Raw genomic sequence first — 12,086 nt, 5'->3', positions numbered from 1 at the left:
GAAGAGATAAAGGGGGAAAAGAAGGGATTATAAAAAGTCAGAAAAATATTTTAAGTGGAATCTTATACTATGCAGAAGTGTTTCAAGTCAATCTATTTGACAGTACTGCTAACAGCACTCAGTTATTGACTAAGCATTTATGAAGTACCTCATCCTTTGAGATCAAGGGCAGCTAGGTGGCACAGCGAATAGAGTACCAGACCTGGAGTCAGGAAGATCTGAGCTTAAATCTGGCCTCAGACACTCACTAGCTGTGACTAGCTCAGGGCAGTCATCTTTCCTGTTTGCCTCAGTTTCCTCATCTATAAAATGGGCTGGGAACGGGGGTGGGGTGGGGTGAGGCTGGGCTTGTTGTGTTTCCGCCAGAGAGCCAGAGACTGCGCTGAAGCTTCCTCCGCCGCCGCTGAACCTCCAGACCATGCCCTCTTCTCTGGTAGAGCAGATGCTGGCCGCTGCCCAACAACAACAACATTGGGGGCGCCCGCCCGCGGGCCTCAACAGCTCCTGGGTAGAGCTCCAGATGAAAACGGCAAAGGCAATGAAGCGAATGGAAATGGAAACAACGGGGGTCTGGAGCACGTGCCCTTCTCGGCCTCCATTCACAGCGCAGACGGGGAGAAGATCCTCCAGGAAGCCCGCACGAGTCCGGCCAGAGCAGCGCCGGAGGCCGTTCTCACTGTGACGGCCCTTCCTCACTAGAAGATGGTCAGGTAATGTTTGATGTGGACATGCACACCGGCGGGGACCATGGCTCTCAGTCTGAAGAAGCAGCTGCACAAGGAGAAAAGCAAGTGGAGGCTTTGCAGAAAAGTGTGCACTGGGTCCCCCCAAGGAGTTCCACTGCCGCCACCCAAACAGTCCGTTTCGTTAAGTATGAGGAGCCATGAAGAAAGGGGGCATTTTCTCTGCAGAATTTATTAAAGTGTGCATTCCGTCGCTGTTCATCCCTTATGTTTTGGCTTTGGGACTACGCATCTATGTTGGAAAACGACTGAGTTCCCCATCTGCTAGCGCCTACTGAGGGTTTGGAGAGCCCGGCCGTGCGCGTGCGCGTGCGCGTGCGCTGTGAAGGGCCATCCCTGCCAGAATAGTCTTTGACCTCTAGGCCATTCTAAGCATGCACCAGTCCTCGGCCTTCTTTGTAGAAACCCACGTACCAGCTTCTCTTGGGATTCAGTATTTTATTCGAACTCTTGGGGGGAGGGGGCATTTTTATGACGTCATTCCCTTTTTGGCCTGTAAGACCCTCAGAGGTTTCCTCACAGGGTTTACCTTTGTCTAGAAATTTGCAGTCTTCTTTTCAACGCAGATGCCACCAGCAGGTAATTTTTTTTTTTTTTGCCATAGCCCTGTTTGTTGCCTCCTTTTTAATCCCACCTGAGTTAAAAGCTACAGTATCCCCATAGAAATATTGACTGCTTTAGGATGACCATCACCCTTAAAAAAGAGAGCAGGTTAGCAAGTAATCCGTCAAACCTTGATTTTTCAAGACAAAGACAAGCTCTTGTAAGCTCACAATTTACAGTTATAACAAAAACAAGAAAAAGAAATACCAAAATAGTAGACTGTGGTAATAAAAAAAAAGTATTAATTTTTTTTTTTAATGAGATGGAAAAGGAAATGGCAAACCACTCCAGTATCTTTGACAAGAAAACCTCAAATAGGGTCTTGAAGAGTCTGAAATTACTGAACAACAATAATACCTTGAGATCAATTTACTATATGAAATTAAGGGATTTAAAAGTACACTGAAATCAGTCTTCCTAGAAATTTACAGTCTGGGAACAACAAAAAGCATATTCTTAGAAAGAGACTTTCGGAGTATAAAAGTGAATGAAAACAAGGTAATATGGAACAAAACTTACAAGTGGTGAAAGGGTTAGGGTTAGGGATAAATTTCCTCAGAGCCTAAAGAGATTTGTACCTACTTCTTACTTAATTGATAATTTTTTAATTTAATACAGTGATCAGAGATGCAGTGGTCATAGAATGTCTCCTTTAGTAAAATTATAAATTGAGCAAAGGGTACTTACTATAGGTTGGGAGGTAGGATAGAGGAAGGACCTTCAATTAGGACCAAAATATCTAAAATTGTTATATATAAGATAAAATGTGATTTTTAAACCACAAAGCACTATGTAAATCCTTCATTTTTACTTCCAAATAAAAGGGATTATCAAAATTATAATTATGCATATATGGAAACAAAAATAATTTTTAAAATTAAGACTTTTAAAAATAATTTTGAAAGTCAGGTATATATACAAAAATGTGTGTGTACATATGTATATATACATGCTTAAATAGACCCAACTGATAGTATCTTTCTGCCTTAAATTATATTTGACTAATATGGATTTTTTGCAATTATATTACTTGTATTCATTTCATATATATTTGTATGATCTCCTTGAAAGTAGAAATTGTTTCATTCTTTGTATGGAAATCCCAAGCACTGAGTATTATGCCTAGTACATACTAAGTTCTTAGTAAGTACTGGTTAATTTATTGATAAAATGGAAACATCCATGTTACTGGAATCAGATGCTAAACTCATCTCTAATATTTATTACCAATGTGATTTGGGCATGCCCCTTTACCTCCATGGCTTTAATGTCCTCAATTACAAAATGATTGGCATTACAACATGACCTCTGAAATCCCCCTATCTCTAGATCTTTGCTTCTATGAAAGGTCACATAAAGACAATTTGAATTTGTATTCTAGGTTGCTACTAAATTGTTAGCTCAGTGACAGCCAAAGATTTATTTTGTTATCTTTCTTTTGGTTCCCTTTTTCATGCATCTCTTATCCTGGGAAATCAACAGGTTATTTGTTGATTTGAAAATAATTTTAATATAATAGCTTACAAATTTATAAATTACTTACATTTATAAAGTGCTTTTATAGGAAATGTTTAATTTGATTTTCACAGAGTAGCCCTGGAAGTTAAGGATACAAGTGGACTTGTCAAGGGGAAAAAAACAAACAAACATCCAGAGAAGGTAAATAAATTGTTTGACATCATAGAATAAGAACTTGGTAGAGCCAAGCTTTGACCCTAGCACTCCTGATTAGAAATTCAGAATGAGTAGGAAGAAATTATATAGAAAGATAACCTATAGAGATAATATAAAAATACAGTCACTATTCATAGAAGGTAAAGGGCAAAGTGAAATATCACACCTAGGTTATCAATATTCCCTTAACAGAAAAGGTAACATTAAGAGGAAGAAATATTTTTGGGGTTAAAGGTAGAGAATTGGTTCATAAAATCATAGAAACAACAAACAGGGCCCCCAGAATTGTTCTAGTTCAACCTATATCCTACGAAGAATTCCTTTTTTTTCTCTTTTTTCCTTTTTTTAATGTCCCAACAAGTAATCATCAGCCAACTACATGAAGGCCACAACAAGTGCTCCCAATGCAATCTAAATGTCTTTGAACAGTTCTAATTGTTAGGAAAGAAAATATTTCTCATAACCACCACAAACCTTGACATCTTCAACTCTCTCTTTATCAGGTCCTACATAGTGAAATAAACCTAACATAAATATTTGAAAATTCCTACTGTTTCCCTGACAATCTTCATGATTCTTTTTTTTAAATTTTATTAATTTGTTTCCTTTTAGTTTACAGGATTCAATTCCACAATTTCTTGAATTTCACATTTTGTCCCCCTCCCTCCCCGCCCCCCCATGGCGGCTTATAGTCAAGTATAGGATCTGTAAATACTTTCACATTATACATTGGTCAGGTTATAAGGACGGATTGTACCGGCTGGAATGAAAAATGGTAAAGAGGACATAAAACCAAATAAGAGAACGAAAAAGACCAGGTATTTTGCTTCCACCTGGATATAAACTTAGTTCTTTCTCTGGATGCACATTTTTCTTTCCATCATGAGTCTTTTAGGATTGACTTATATCACTGCATTGCTGAGAAGAGTCCAGTCTATCAAAGCTGGTCATCACACATACGTTGTGTGTGTAATTGTGTACAAATTTCTCCTGGTTCTACTCTTCTCACTCAGCATCAGTTCTTTTAAGCCTCTCCAGGTAAATATGAAGACTGCCTGCTCCTCGTTTCTTATAGCACAATAGTATTCCATAACATGCATATACCACAACTTGTTCAGCCATTCCCCAATTGATGGGCACCCCCTTAATTTCCAATTCTTTGCCACCACAAAAAGAGCTGCTATAAACATTTTTGTACATATGGGTCTTTCTCCCATTTCTATGATCTCTTTGGGATATAACCCTAGGAGTGGTAGTGCTGGATCAAAGGGTATGAAAGTATTTATAGCCCTTTGGGCATAATTCCAGATTGCTCTCCAGAAAGGCTGGATCAATTCACAACTCCACCAACAATGCATTAGTGTTCCAGTTTGCCCACATCCTCTCCAGCATTTGTCATTTTCCTGTTTTGTCATCTTAGCCAATCTGACTGGTGAGATGTGGTACCTCAGAGTTGTTTTGATTTGCATTTCTCTAATCAATAGTGAATTAGAGCATTTCTTTATGTGCTTATAGATAGCTTTAATTTCTTTCTCTGAAAACTACCTGTTCATATCCTTTGACCATTTATCAATTGGGGAAAGACTTGTATTCTTATAAATTTGACTCAATTCTCTGTATATTTTAGAAATGAGTCCTTTGTCAGGGACATAGGTTATAAAAATTCTTTCCCCATTTCCCACCTCCCTCTTAATCTTGGTTACATTGGCTTTGTTTGTACAGAAACTTTTCAATTTCATTTAGTCAAAATTATCCATTTTACATTTTATAATGTTCTCTAATTTTTGTTTAGTCATAAAGACTTTCCCCTCTCCACAAGTCTGATAGGTAAACTATTCCTTGTTTTAGGAGATTGCTTACAGTATCAACCTTTATACCTATATCATGAACCCATTTAGACTTGATTTTGGTATATGGTGTTAGATAATGGACTATGCCCAGTTTCTGCCATACTATATTCCAGTTTTCCCAGAAGTTTTTGTCAAATAGTGAGTTCTTATCCCAAAAACCAGGGTCTGGAGGTTTATCAAACAATACATTATTGTAGTCATTGACTTCTGAATCTTGTGTGCCTTATCTATTCCATTGATCCACTCCTCTATTCCTCAGCCAGTACCAAGTAGTTTTGATGACTGCTGCTTTATAGTACAGATTGAAATCTGGTAAAGCTAGTCCACCTTCCCTAGCATTTCTTTTCATTAATTCCCTTGATATTCTGGACCGTTTATTCTTCCAAATGAATTTTGTTACTGTTTTTTCTAGCTCTACAAAGTAGTTTTTTGGTAAATGAATTGGTATGGCACTAAATGTATAATTTAATTTAGGTAAAATTGTCATTTTTATTATATTAGCTCGACCCAGCCACGAGCAATTGATATTTTTCCAATTAGTTAGATCTGACTTTATTTGTGTGAAAAGCGTTTTGTAGTTATGATCAAACAGGTCCTGGGTTTGTTTTGGCAGGTAGATTCCCAAATATTTTATAATGTCTACAGTAACTTTAAATGGGATTTCTCTTTCTATTTCTTGCTGTTCAATTTCATTGGAAATATATAGGAATGCTGAGGATTTATGTGGGTTTATTTTATATCCTGCAACTTTGCCAAATTTATTTATTGTCTCAAGCAGTTTTTTACTTGATTCTCTAGGATTCTCTAAGTGTATCATCATATCATCTGCAAAGAGTGATAGCTTGGTCTCTTCTTTGCCTAACTTGATTCCTTTTTCTTCTCTAATTGCTACTGCTAACATTTCTAGTACCAGATTGAATAAGAGGGGTGATAGTGGATGCCCTTGTTTCACCCCTGATCTTATGGGAAATGCTTCTAGCTTCTCCCCATTACATATAATACTTGATGATGGCTTCAAATAGATGCTACCTATTATTTTAAGGAAGGCTCCATTTATTCCTATACTTTCCAATGTTTTTAATAGGAATGGATGTTGTATTTTGTCAGAAGCCTTTTCTGCATCTATTGAGATGATCATGTGGTTTCTGCTAGTTTTATTGTTGATGTGATCAATTATACTGATGGTTTTCCTAATATTAAACCATCCTTGCATTCCTGGAATAAATCCTACCTGATCAAAGTGTATTATTCTTGAGATGAGTTGCTGTAGTCTTTTGGCTAGTATTTTATTTAGAATTTTTGCATCTATATTCATGAGGGAGATTGGTCTATAATTTTCTTTCTCTGTTTTATCTCTTCCTGATTTAGGTATCAGTACCATATTTGTGTCATAAAAAGAATTTGGTATGACTCCTTCACTAATTTTCCCAAATAGTTTGTAGAGTATTGGAATCAATTGTTCTTTAAATGTTTGCTAGAATTCACTAAAAAATCCATCTGGCCCTGGAGATCTTTTCCTAGGGAGCTGACTGATGCCTTGTTCAATCTCTTTTTCTGAGATGAGATTATTTAAGTAATTTACTTCCTCTTCAGTTAATCTGGGCAACTTGTATGTTTGTAAATATTCATCCATTTCACTAAGATTGTCAAATTTATGCGCATACAATTGGGAAAAATAATTCCTAATTATTGTTTTGATTTCCTCTTCATTGGAAGTAGATTCACCCTTTTCATTTTTGATACTCATAATTTGGTTTTCTTCTTTCTTTTTTATCATATTGACTAAGGTTCTATCAATTTTGTTGGTTTTTTCATAAACCAGCTCTTGGTTTTATTTATTCAATAGTTTTCTTAATTTCAATTTAATTAATATCTCCTTTTGTCTTCAATATTTCTAATTTAGTATTTAATTGGGGATTTTGAATTTGTTCTTTTTCTAGGTTTTTTAATTGCATGCCCAATTCGTTGAGCTCCCTTTTCTCTAATTTAATCATGTATGTACTCAGGGATATAAAACTTTCCCTAAGAACTGCCTTTAATGCATCCCACAGATTTTGGTATGTTGTGTCATTATTATCATTCTCTTGAATGAAATTGCTGATTGTTTCTATAATTTCTTGTTTGACCCACTCATTCTTTAGGATTAAATTGTTTAATTTCCAATTAGTTTTTAGTCTGTCTTTCCCTGGCCCTTTATTGCATATAATTTTTATTGCATCATGATCTGAGAAGGATGCATTTAATATTTCTGCCTTACTGCATAGAATTGTGAGGTTTTTATGCCCTAGAACATGGTCAATTTTTGAGTATGTGCCATGAACCGCTGAGAAGAAAGTATATTCCTTTTTATCCCCATTCAGTTTTCTCCAGAGATCTATCATACCTATCCTCTCTAAAATCCTATTCACCTCCTTAACTTCTTTCTTGTTTATTTTGAGGTTGCATTTATCAAGTTCTGAGAAGGGGAGATTAAGGTCTCCCACTAGTATAGTTTTGCTATCTATTTCTTCCTCTAATTCCTTTACCTTCTCCTCTAGGAATTTGGATGCTACACCACTTGGTGCATATATGTTAAGTAGTGATATTGCTTCATTCTCGATGGTGCCTTTTAACAGGAGATAGTTTCCTTCATTATCTCTTTTAATTAGGTAAATTTTTGCTTTTGCTTTATCTGAGATAAGGATTGCTACCCCTACTTTTTTTACGTTAGCTGAGGCATGATGTATTTTATTCCAACCTTTTACCTTTACCTTGTGTGTATCCCTCTGTTTCAGATGTGTTTCTTGTAAACAGCATATTGTAAGATTATGATTTCTAATCCATTCTGCTATCCATCTCCATTTTATGGGAGAGTTCATTCCATTCACATTTACAGTTATGATTGTTATCTGTTTCTTCCCCCCATCCCATTCCTGCTCCTGTTAATGTTCATATTTTCCCTCCCTTCCCCCCCTTAATAGTTTTCCTTTTGACCACCACCTCCCTCAGTGTTCCCTTTTCAGTCCCCTTCCTTTTTCCTCCCCCTTCCCCTTACTATTTCCCTCCCTGCAAACCACTCCCACCCCCCTTTCGTAACCCTTTCCCCCTCCTACTGCCTGTAGGATATTGTTATACTTAATGAAGTATGCTATTTCTTCTTCGCATCAAGAGTGACAGGAACAAATCTCATGCAAAGCTCCTCTCCCTCACCTCTTTCCCCCTGAAATGATACTTTTTACGTTTCTTCACCATAGAGTCCTATGCTTAACTGGTTGTTATTCCCTCCTTGTACCAGAACCAATGAGGGAAAAGCTCATATGCTTCCCAACTCCCTCCCTTTTTTTCCTCTGCTATACAGTTTTTATACCTCTATGAGTGGCATAATTTACCCTTTTCCACTTCAACCATTCCCTTTCTTCCATTGCAGTCCCTTTGTAGCCCTTAACAAGATTTTTAAAAAATCGTCATTTTGTGTATTTCATAGTCATACCCTCTACTTATCTATAACCAGTTTGCTCTTATCAAATAGCAGGGTGTGTGTGTGTTCTCCTTGTTTACCTTTCTAAGTCACTGTTGCATCCCGTAATTGGAGGTTGAATTTTCCATTGAGTTCTGGCTTTTTTATCAAGAAGGTCTGGAACTCTGTTATATCATTGAATGACCATCTCTTTGCATGGAAGAATATGCTCAGTCTCTCTGGGTATGTGATCCTTGGTTGTAACCCGAGCTCTTTTTCCTTCTGGAAAATTGTATTCCAGTGCCTCCGATCTTTCAGTGTAGAGGCTGCCAAATCTTGTGCAATCCTCACTGTGGACCCTCTATATTTGAATTGTTTCTTTCTGGCCACTTGAAGTATTTTCTCTTTTATCTGGTAGTTCTGGAGTTTGGCCACAACATTTCGAGGACTTTTCAGTTTGGGATCTCTTACAGCAGGTGACCGGTGGATTCTCTCGATTTCTATTTTACCCTCAGGTTCTAGTATCTCAGGGCAGTTTTCCTTAACGAGCTCTTGGAGAATGTTGTCCAGGCTCATGTTTTCATCATAATTTTCTGGTAAGCCTGTGATTTTCAGATTATCTCTCCTGGATCTGTTTTCCAGGTCAGTTATTTTTTCTTTGAGGTATTTTACCTCTTTTTCTAATTTTTCATTCTTGTTGTTTTGCTTGGCTAATTCTTGGTTCCTCATAGAGTTATTTGTTTCCATTTGGTTAATTCCGGTTTTTAGCAAATCATTTTCCTTGGTTAATTTTTGAAGCTCCTTTTCCATATCATACACTTTTCTTTTTAGAGAGATGTTTTCCTCATTATAATGTTTTTCTAATTCTGCTATTTTCATTTCGAGAGAATTATTCATTTTGTCTTCTCTCTCATTTTGCTTTCAAAGTTCCTTTTGATCTCATCTAGGAGAATTTTCTGTGCTTGGGACCAATTCCCTGTAGAAGTTTCAGCTTTGGGTGTGGAGTCCACATTGTCTCCCTCTGAGGTTGGTTCCTCCCTCTGAGGATAGTAGGACTCCAGAGTCTTTGTCTTTGTAGTCTGCTTTCTACCCATTTTGAGGCAGGGTCCTAGCCACGCCCTTCCTCTAAGATCCCAAGCCTTTACTGTAGAGGGTTTTGCCCTGGGGCAAGAGTTACTATGTTTTCAGGGTCGGAGGGGAGGTTTGGAGCAAGTGGGGTTCACTCTGTCATCCTAGTCTTTGGAGGTCCTGAAAGTGGCTTTTAAAAAAAAAAATTTCTGGGCTATGATGTGATAGCCCCAGGAGTGCTTGCTGACCAGGACAGGGGCCCCTGTATTTGCTTCTTACCTTGTTCTTTCCAGTCCCAGCCCTTTGGTAATAGGGCTGGTAGTGGACCTTGTGGTTGATGGGAAGACTTGCCCTCTGAGTTGATCAGGCCCCTTCCCGGCCTGCGTCTGCCGGCTGCGCCTTCCCGGCCTGAGTCAGTCTTCATGATTCTTCACATCCTCATTTAATGTAGAAAAATCTCTAGTCCTACTTATGCCATGATATAGTCGTTGTTGTTGTCGTCATTGTAGCAGTGGTGTTAGTGGTAGAAATCTAGGTCTACTAACCATTTATATCTCAATTGAGTCACCACAAGTCATTTACTTTAAGTAAACTGTACAATTTAACCTCCTAGAAATAGATGGACATCAGAGATATATTTTTATTACCTACAAAAATTTACTAAACTGAAATGATCTATGTTATCCTAATACACATTCAAGCACACACGTACATACATACACTCTATCTCAGTACAAATACAAGAGAATCCTCTTGACTTATATCACTAAATTGTTAAACTATATGAATTCAGTTATATGAGATCTCAGCTAGCTAATAGGAACTAGCAAACGCTCTGCTCTTCTCATATGCTGTTTAGAAGAATGAAATGGAGGTCTGAAAGAGTCATGCAGAATGAAATTGAAATCAAGGGCTAGGTTTTTTAAGGAATGATGAAGAGACCAATGTCTTGCTTTTGGAAAGAGAAATACAGGAGCAGAAATTTTGCAGTACATGTAATGGTTAGATCTTCTATATCTCCTGCAAGGGACTTAAACACCTTGATTTATATGGTAAATTTATGTGGAACTGTATAACCTATATTTACTCTTTTTCCTTGAACTCATGACACTTATTGTTGTAGTTTGTCTTGAGCATATTTAAAATTAAGAAAAGCAAGTCGTTAAAGTCAAATCTTTTCATTTTTTCCCATGTTGCCATCTTTCTTACCTTTTTTCTTGATGTATTCAAATACACTTACCAGGCAGAAACCCTGGTCAAGTCACTTAACCCAAGATTCAATTTAAAAATCTGTAAAATGAAAATATTGATAGTATCCACAGTTCCTTACAGGATTGACATAAAATTAAATATGATTATGTGCACATATGTATATTATATAAAGTGCTTGCAAACTGTAAAATACTGAATAATGAGAGTTGTTTTTGTTATTATACATTCAAATTATTTGTTCCCATCTTGCTTCATTTTTATCTCTTCCTTCTCCATGTCACAGGAAAGAACATATTATAAGCATGAGTAATAGATGAGGAAAAAGCAGCATTTTACCTGTGCTCATAGCTAGCTAGGCAGTGATAGAGAGGTTTGTAATAATGAACCTACCAAAGTAGGAGAGTTAGTCTAGAAACTTTCCTTCTTTTAACTTAAACTATAGCAAAATCCTATTTCTTTGACATTCGGCTTTTAAATTTACCTAGACTTTAGTTAGAGCGATTTTAGGATATTAATATTACTTCATCAAATATCCTATAAGTAGTTCAGATTACTTTTTAGTAAGGGTGACTATTCATCATCCCATTCTATTTATTCCCATGATTTGTCATAAACTGATGTTATAAATCAAAAGGGACCGAACAGCAAAACCAGTATCTCATTCCCACCAATTTAGGGGGTAAGGGTTTTTATATTAGTTTTTGTTGGTTTGTTTTGTTTTGTTGCTTTTGTCTATGTACTGAAACCTGTGATTTTGATAGAAATTATTTTAAGTTAACCAATAGCGAGTGATTTTTAATTAACGAGTTATGATAGATTCAATTTTCCCTGATGTTTCTTAAACATATAACATTCTTAATATCTAGGTAGACATCTGTAAGTTTTAAGTACTGTGTATATTAAATATGAGACTACCAATGGCCTGAATGGAGATTGTATTCATACTTGTTGAAATTTCTAGTTTTATTTTATTTCCACTTTCCCCCTAAAAGGGGCAAGGACACTAACCAAATTAATGTGAAAGCATGCTGTTAGCATTTCTTTCAATGCTCATACACCTCAAAAACCTCTGTCCCACTGTTAACAGCCTGTGTGTCCAATTCAACACTAAATTGACTGTTCTGTAAGTAATGACTCATCAGTGCTATGTTCCTCACAGTTCAACCTGCCAAAAAATAGGCAATCTGGCCACCATTGAAGAGGGATTTCTGAGAAAGCCAACTCTATGAGAGATAGCAATGATATAAAATACATCAGAAAATGTCTCTTTATTCCCTTAATAGTTTTGTGAATAGCAGTCTTTCTTTCTGAGTTCATAATCACTTTCAAAATAAGGTCTCTAAGCTTGTGACAGTCACAAAAGCTTAAATTCTCATGACCTTTCTAGGTACTTCTGATTCAATATTGCCTGAGTCAGAGGATTTAAAAAAAAAGTGAACACCCTCTAGACTATCCTTATTATTTCCCCTTCTATTTTTCTACTTTTAAAATACTTAGACA

At 36.7% G+C, this 12,086-nt stretch overlaps 1 pseudogene; it reads left to right on the top strand.

The window, feature by feature from the left end:
* Positions 1–418: 418 nt before the first annotated feature.
* Positions 419–1,021, top strand: LOC138151361 (BCL2/adenovirus E1B 19 kDa protein-interacting protein 3-like pseudogene; annotated as a pseudogene).
* Positions 1,022–12,086: the final 11,065 nt, after the last annotated feature.

Source organism: Petaurus breviceps, unplaced genomic scaffold (genome assembly GCF_028583685.1).
Source record: "Petaurus breviceps papuanus isolate PSGF00001 unplaced genomic scaffold, PetGlider_PUasm1.0 140, whole genome shotgun sequence".
In the NCBI taxonomy this organism is placed as follows: domain Eukaryota; kingdom Metazoa; phylum Chordata; class Mammalia; order Diprotodontia; family Petauridae; genus Petaurus; species Petaurus breviceps.
The sequence above is the reverse complement of the archived record's forward strand: the minus strand, read 5'-3'. Positions and strand labels throughout refer to the sequence as shown.